Source organism: Trachypithecus francoisi, unplaced genomic scaffold, assembly GCF_009764315.1.
Source record: "Trachypithecus francoisi isolate TF-2019V2 unplaced genomic scaffold, Tfra_2.0 Lachesis_group4, whole genome shotgun sequence".
Classification (NCBI taxonomy): domain Eukaryota; kingdom Metazoa; phylum Chordata; class Mammalia; order Primates; family Cercopithecidae; genus Trachypithecus; species Trachypithecus francoisi.
In genome coordinates, this window is record NW_022681469.1 from 53699509 (window position 1) to 53705973 (window position 6465).

A 6465-nucleotide genomic window follows, 5' to 3' on the forward strand; every position below is an offset into this window, starting at 1 on the left:
TGGCTTTCTACTTCCTTGCCTTGCGCCATGCTCTCCTCTTATACCCACCCCAAACATCGACCCGGTGAGAGCCCCCCAGCTCTTGCAGGGATAGAAATAAAGAAGTCCCAAAGCCCTTCTCACGTCTAGAACCCTGGAGCTGCATTCCCCGACTGGCCTTGAGGACTATGGGAGGGGCTCCTCTGAAGCCAAGGCTCTCAGGACCCACTGCTAGGGTCCTTTTCCTGGCTTCACGGGTAGAAGAGTGACTAAGAAGACGTCCTTGGGGCTCAGCCCCACCTGACTCCAGGGCACATTCTGTGAGTGTGGGCTGGGCTGCCTGCCCTCTGGGCTCACGTCCCCAGATAATTCTTTTATTTTTTTTCCAAATAGTTTGTGATATAATTCACATACCATACAATGCACCCAGTTAAAGTGTACAATTCAGTGATTTTTAGTATATTCATAGAGTTGTGCAACCATCACCATAATCAATTTTATAACATTTTCATCCCCCCCAAAGAAAAACCTCTTCAATCCTTAGCAGTTACTCTCAATTTTCCTCTAACTCTCGCCCCCAACCCTAGCAACCACTAATCTACCTTCTATCTCTATAGATTTCCTTATTCTGGGCATTTCATATAAATAAAATCATACAATATGTGGCCTTTAAAAAAATTTTAATTTTAATTTTTGAGATGGAGTCTCACTCTATCACCCAGGCTAGAGTGCAGTGGTGCGATCTCAGCTCACAGAAACCTCTGCCTCCCAGGTTCAAGTGATTCTCCCCTGTCAGCCTCCTGAGTAGCTGGGATTACAGGTGCACGCCACCATGCCTGGCTAATTTTTGTATTTTTAGTAGAGACGGGGTTTCACCATGTTGGCCAGGCTGGTCTCGAACTCCTGACCTCAGGTGATCTGCCCGCCTTGGCCTCCCAAACTGCTGGGATTACAGGCATGAGCCACCACACCCAGCAATATGTGGCCTTTTGTAACTGGCTTCTTTTACTTGTGTAATGTTCTTTGGGTTCATGTATTTTGTAGTATGGCTCAATACTTCATTCCTTTTTATTGCTGAATAACACTGGGTTGGTGCAAAAGTAATTGCAGTTTTTGCCATTACTTTTAATTACTTTTGCACCAACCCAATATTATTCCATTGTATGGATATACCACAATTTAATTTTCTTATTAATTAGTTGATAGACTTTTGGGTTATTTCAACATTTTGGCTATTACAAATAATGCTGCTACGAACATTTGTGTACAAGTTTTTGCATGACATAGGTTTTTATTTCTCTTGGGGAAATACCTAGAAGTGTAATTACCAGGTCATATGGAGACTCTACTAGGTCATTCTTGTGGGCAAATGTCTAACTGCTTTGAAGCCAGATCCTTCTCCAGCATCCTTCATTGGCTTCCTGGAGCCCCTACCCCAAGCTATGGGTCTTCTCCTACCCACACTCTCTGCCACTTTGTTCAAACATCTTCATGCCAGCTGATTCCTTCTTCCCCTTCTCCCTTTAGGTGACATTTATTATTCACTCAACAAATATTGACTACCTACTGTGTGTCAAGCCCTGTTGTGCATGCTAAGGTTATAGCAGAGAACAAAACAGATGAAAATGCCTGGCCACAAGCAACAAATGCTGTAGAAGCACCCCTCCTTCCATCCATCCAGTCAGCCAGCTGTGGCTCTGCTTGAAGCCCACCACATGGCAGTGCTGTGCTTCCATCAGGGTGGAAGGTCTGCTATGACATGGTTCTCCCATCAAGGAACTCAGCCCCAGTCCAGAGACAAACCAGTAAGCCCAGGATTACAACCAAGTAATCCAGGCATGCCTCCACTGAACTCCCCACAGCATGCCTGAGCTGTGGGGCCTGAGAGAGTGCAGGGAAAGAATCAAATTCAGGTGAAGAGTGACGCTGTCAGAGAAGGTTTCCAAGGGCACGAGTGAGCTGAAGAAATGAAGGGTAAAGGCAAAAGGAATTAACAACGTAGAGGTATGAAATAGCATGGCTCACCCTATGGCATTATGCCAGCTGATTTATCCTTAGGGAAGCTCAATTTTTAAGAAAAAAATTTATTTTTGAATAGGTAATACACGCACACAATACAAAATTCTAAATCTTCAAGAGAGTAAACAATGAAAAACATGTCTTCCTGTCTATCTCATTTCCCCAGAAGCTGTTTCCCTCCTCAAAGAGAGCCATTATTGTCACAGCCTTGTAATCCTTCTAGAAACAGTCTATGCATATACAAACATATACTCAATAGCATAGTCTCTGCTTTATGGAAACATAGTCTGTGCTTCATGCTACTAATGGAAGCATATTATATCCTCTCTGCTTTACTTGGTTTTTCCTCTTACTATGTCTGGGACATTGTAACATATCAATGGTGCATACATAGTATCAGTGCATCCTTTTTAGTAACTACATAACTGCATAATATCCATTGTATGGATGTGCCACATATTTATCAAGTCTGCTATTGATGGGCGTTTGCTTTGCTCTCAATTTTTTTCTGTTACAAGTAATGCTGCAATAAACATCTTTGAATCTATATAAAATCATACCAGAGTATATTTGTAGACTAAATTTTTAAAAATGGACTTGAATGGGAGAAAACATTAACTTTTTGATAGACATTGCCAAAATACTCCTCAAACAAGTTGTTCCAATTTATACTCCTACGATTGACATGTGAGAGTGTGAGAGAATCCCCCAAATCCTCACCGATATAGTGTTATCAAACATTTTACTTTTTGCCAATCTGTTAGGTTAAAAATATTGTATCTCATTTCAATTTGCATTTCCTTCTCATGAGTAAAATTGGGCATTTCTACCATTTTTCTACTGGGTTATTGGTATATTTTCTACTGGTTTGTAGGAAATATTGGTATGTTAAGGAATTTAGTACTCTTATCTGTAATATGCATTGCGAATATTTTTTCCTCTTTATCATTTGATGTTTGACTTTGTTTCTAGGGATTTCTGCCATAAAAATTTTTAAATTTTTATATAGTCAAATGTATCACCTTGTGTTCTATGGCTCAATTTTTGCTCGCTGCTTAGAAAGGATTCTCTCTGAGATAATAATAAATACGTTCCTATTTTCTTCTAATACTTTTATGGTTTTGTTTTCAAATATAAGCTTCTGATTTCCTTGGAATGGTTCTGAAATGGGAAAAGTTCCTTGTCCCCATTGCAGGGCGTGCAATGGGGGTGTGGCTCACTTCTTCAGTGCCCTGCTGCTCAAACTTCTAGGGGAGCATACAGACCAGATGGGCAGGCTGTGGGGCTCCAATGCCACGACAGTGTCTAGGGGTAAATGTTTACAGCTGAAGCCCCAGGGGAAGTGTGTTATAGTGTGCACTTTTAGTTTAGCCGTCCGTAGGCGGCCTGTGTTAGCTCAATTAGACCCCTGCCTTATCACAAGGACAGACGGCTTTCTGTATCCGGTGTTTCTTGCCTTGGTGTACCGGAAGAATCGGATCACACGTGGACTTGGAGAATGAGTGCAAGGTTTTATGGAGTGGAAGTAGCTCTCTGCAGATGGGGGAGCCAGAAGGGAGATGGTTTTCCCCTGGAGTTAGGTGGCTTGGAGGCCCCGTCTCTCCTCCAACTGCCCCAGCCAAATTCCACGTGTTCTGCCAGCATGCCAGTGCCTGTCAGTACTTTCCTCATGACGTCCAGCTGCCCATGTATTCCTCCGCTGCTGTGCTTATCTTGACATCCAGCTTCTTGTGTGTCTGCCTGCTAGGGTCTCAGGGGTTTTATGGGCACAGGATAGGGGTGTGGCAGGCCAGGGTGGTCTTGGGAAATGCAACATTTGGGCAGAAAAACAAAAATGCCCTTCTTCACCTAGGTCCATGGGCACAGGCCCCAGTGTGGAGCCCTAGCCAGGGACCAAGCCCTTCTCGACTCAGCACTTCTCTGCCTCCTTCCATATCATTTAAAGGGACCATGCCCTTCCCAGTACTTCCTTCCATGTCAGTTCCTTAAGGTGTGAGGTGGGATCCAATGGGAACTTCTCTTTCCAACAACTGCTCTTTAGCCAACTTAACCAGAGTACTGGGGATATGGGAATACTTCTCCCTTCACATTCAAAGAGTAGTTAAGCTTAGGATAGGACTATCAATCAGAGGAAATGTGCCTCTAGCCTGTTTCACACAGCACCTGGAAGAAAAGAGGAACTAAGTTTCTTTTAGCTCACACCATGCCACTCAAGAGAAAGCTGGAACTTTCCCCCTGTGTGAAAGAATCAATCCAAGACTTGCTTTTCCTGGCCTCAGTCCCCTCATTTGCATAGATGTGGGTGACCCAGTGTTCTGTGTGTATCAGCCCTCTGCTTTGTACGTAGTAATCCAATCCTGCACAAAGCAGTGGGTGAAACACATCTCAGTGTGGGTGCCAAAAGTAAGTCTGATTCTTCAGGCTAAAGTACTCAGTGTTCTCCCTCCTTCCCTGCCTTTGCCTAAACTGGAAATTATGTCTTTACTCACCTCAGCTCATGCAACAAGACCAAAGAGAGCCTCTTGACAGGCAGCAGGTCCTTTTGACCTTGCAGTCTTCTACTTAGCAATTCTGACTATTTTGATGTATTTATTTATTTGTATTTTCCTCCTCCCAAAAGAAAGAACTTAGCCAGTTTTTAACTTTCCTCTGAAACCCTCCTTCCCATTTTCTAGGTTTTCTGTTATTTAGAATTAAGTATCTCCTTGTTTCTACACACAAATGAGGGGTGTTTATTTAACCATCAATATTGTCAATACTTTTATATTTATCAAAATATTTAATAGCTTTCTTTATGCAGCTTTTCTTCTTTCAATTGTTTTTTTCTAGGTTTTTCTTCTTTCTTACATCCTTTAGTAGTTCTTTCATCCAGAGTGTATAGTCAGTGAGTACTTTTAGTTGTGTGTGTCTGGAAATCTTTATTTCATCCTGGCATGTGTATAATAGTTTAGCTGGGTATAGAAGTCTAGGTCAACAGTTATTTTATCTTCATTTCTTGAAGATATGTTCTCCCTGTCTTCTAATACCTATTTCTACCCATGAATAGTTTGCTGTTGGCCTAATATTGTTTTTGGTATTTGGTTTCAGAAAGCTGTCTTTTCTTTTTTGGTAGTTTTTAAGCCTTTCATTTATCCCTAATGTCTTATAATTTTAAAATTCTAATTTTGCTTTGAGACTATGAGGTTAGCTGTTCTTTGAAGTCCTATTGTAACTTTCTATTTTTTGAAAGGATAACAAGTTTATAACTTTTTAAAGCTCAACTGATTTGTTACCAATTGAAAAACAAATTCATTGAGTGAATGGTATTAGTATCAAAATTTTGCTTTGTTATGTTTTCAAAACCATAAGTCTAAGTAGATTTGATAGAAGTGCCTACAAATCAGGACTTCTGCTGAGTAATGTCAGATAACCACAGTCTTACTGTATATGAAACATAACATTAAAATAACAAAAATTTCATAGATAACATTTCACATGTAACAAATCATTTTTGTTATTTCATCATAATCCTTTACAGGTATGTTTAATTAAAACCGATCTCCAAAGGAAAATAATCTTAATTTTCAAAGCAAATAATAATATGAGTTCTTGCAAGACCAAAATTTAGAGTTGCATTTATTTGGTTTGGTTTTGCTTAGCTTTGATGACTTAAGAGTCTCTTCCGGCCGGGCGCGGTGGCTCAAGCCTGTAATCCCAGCACTTTGGGAGGCCGAGACGGGCGGATCACGAGGTCAGGAGATCGAGACCATCCTGGCTAACACGGTGAAACCCCGTCTCTACTAAAAAATACAAAAAAATTAGCCGGGCGAGGTGGCGGGCGCCTGTAGTCCCAGCTACTCGGGAGGCTGAGGCAGGAGAATGGCGTGAACCCGGGAGGCGGAGCTTGCAGTGAGCTGAGATCCGGCCACTGCACTCCAGCCTGGGCGGCAGAGCCAGACTCCGTCTCAAAAAAAAAAAAAAAAAAAAAAAGAGTCTCTTCCCTTTTTTAAAAAAACTGGTATACTCTCTTCATGCAATCAAAATATTTCAATTCAAAAAAATTTAATTTGATATCCATATTTTCAGAAGCTTATTATATCTTAATATGAGATTCTTCTGTTTGTGTATGTGTATGAGTGTTTGTACATTTAAACCTGCATTCTCAAATAAGTTCCAACTCAAGCAGTTGGACTTTTAAACAGCTCTTGGTGCTCCTGTGGGCCCTCCATACCCTGCATTTAAAGTCTCTACTATATTAAAAATAAGAAAACTCTTTGTCCACTGGGCTCCTAATAGAGCTGCCAGTAATTAAAAGTTTTCTGGACATCTAGTTGATTATACTCATAGCTACACAAGCTTTGCATTTTCTAGATAAGAAGACAGTATAAATGATTTGCCCAACTCACAAACCAGTTAGCAGAGGTCCAAGAACGGATGCCAGTCCTCTGGCTCTTCAGCTCTGCTATCTTTCTCCTACTTTAAAAGTGT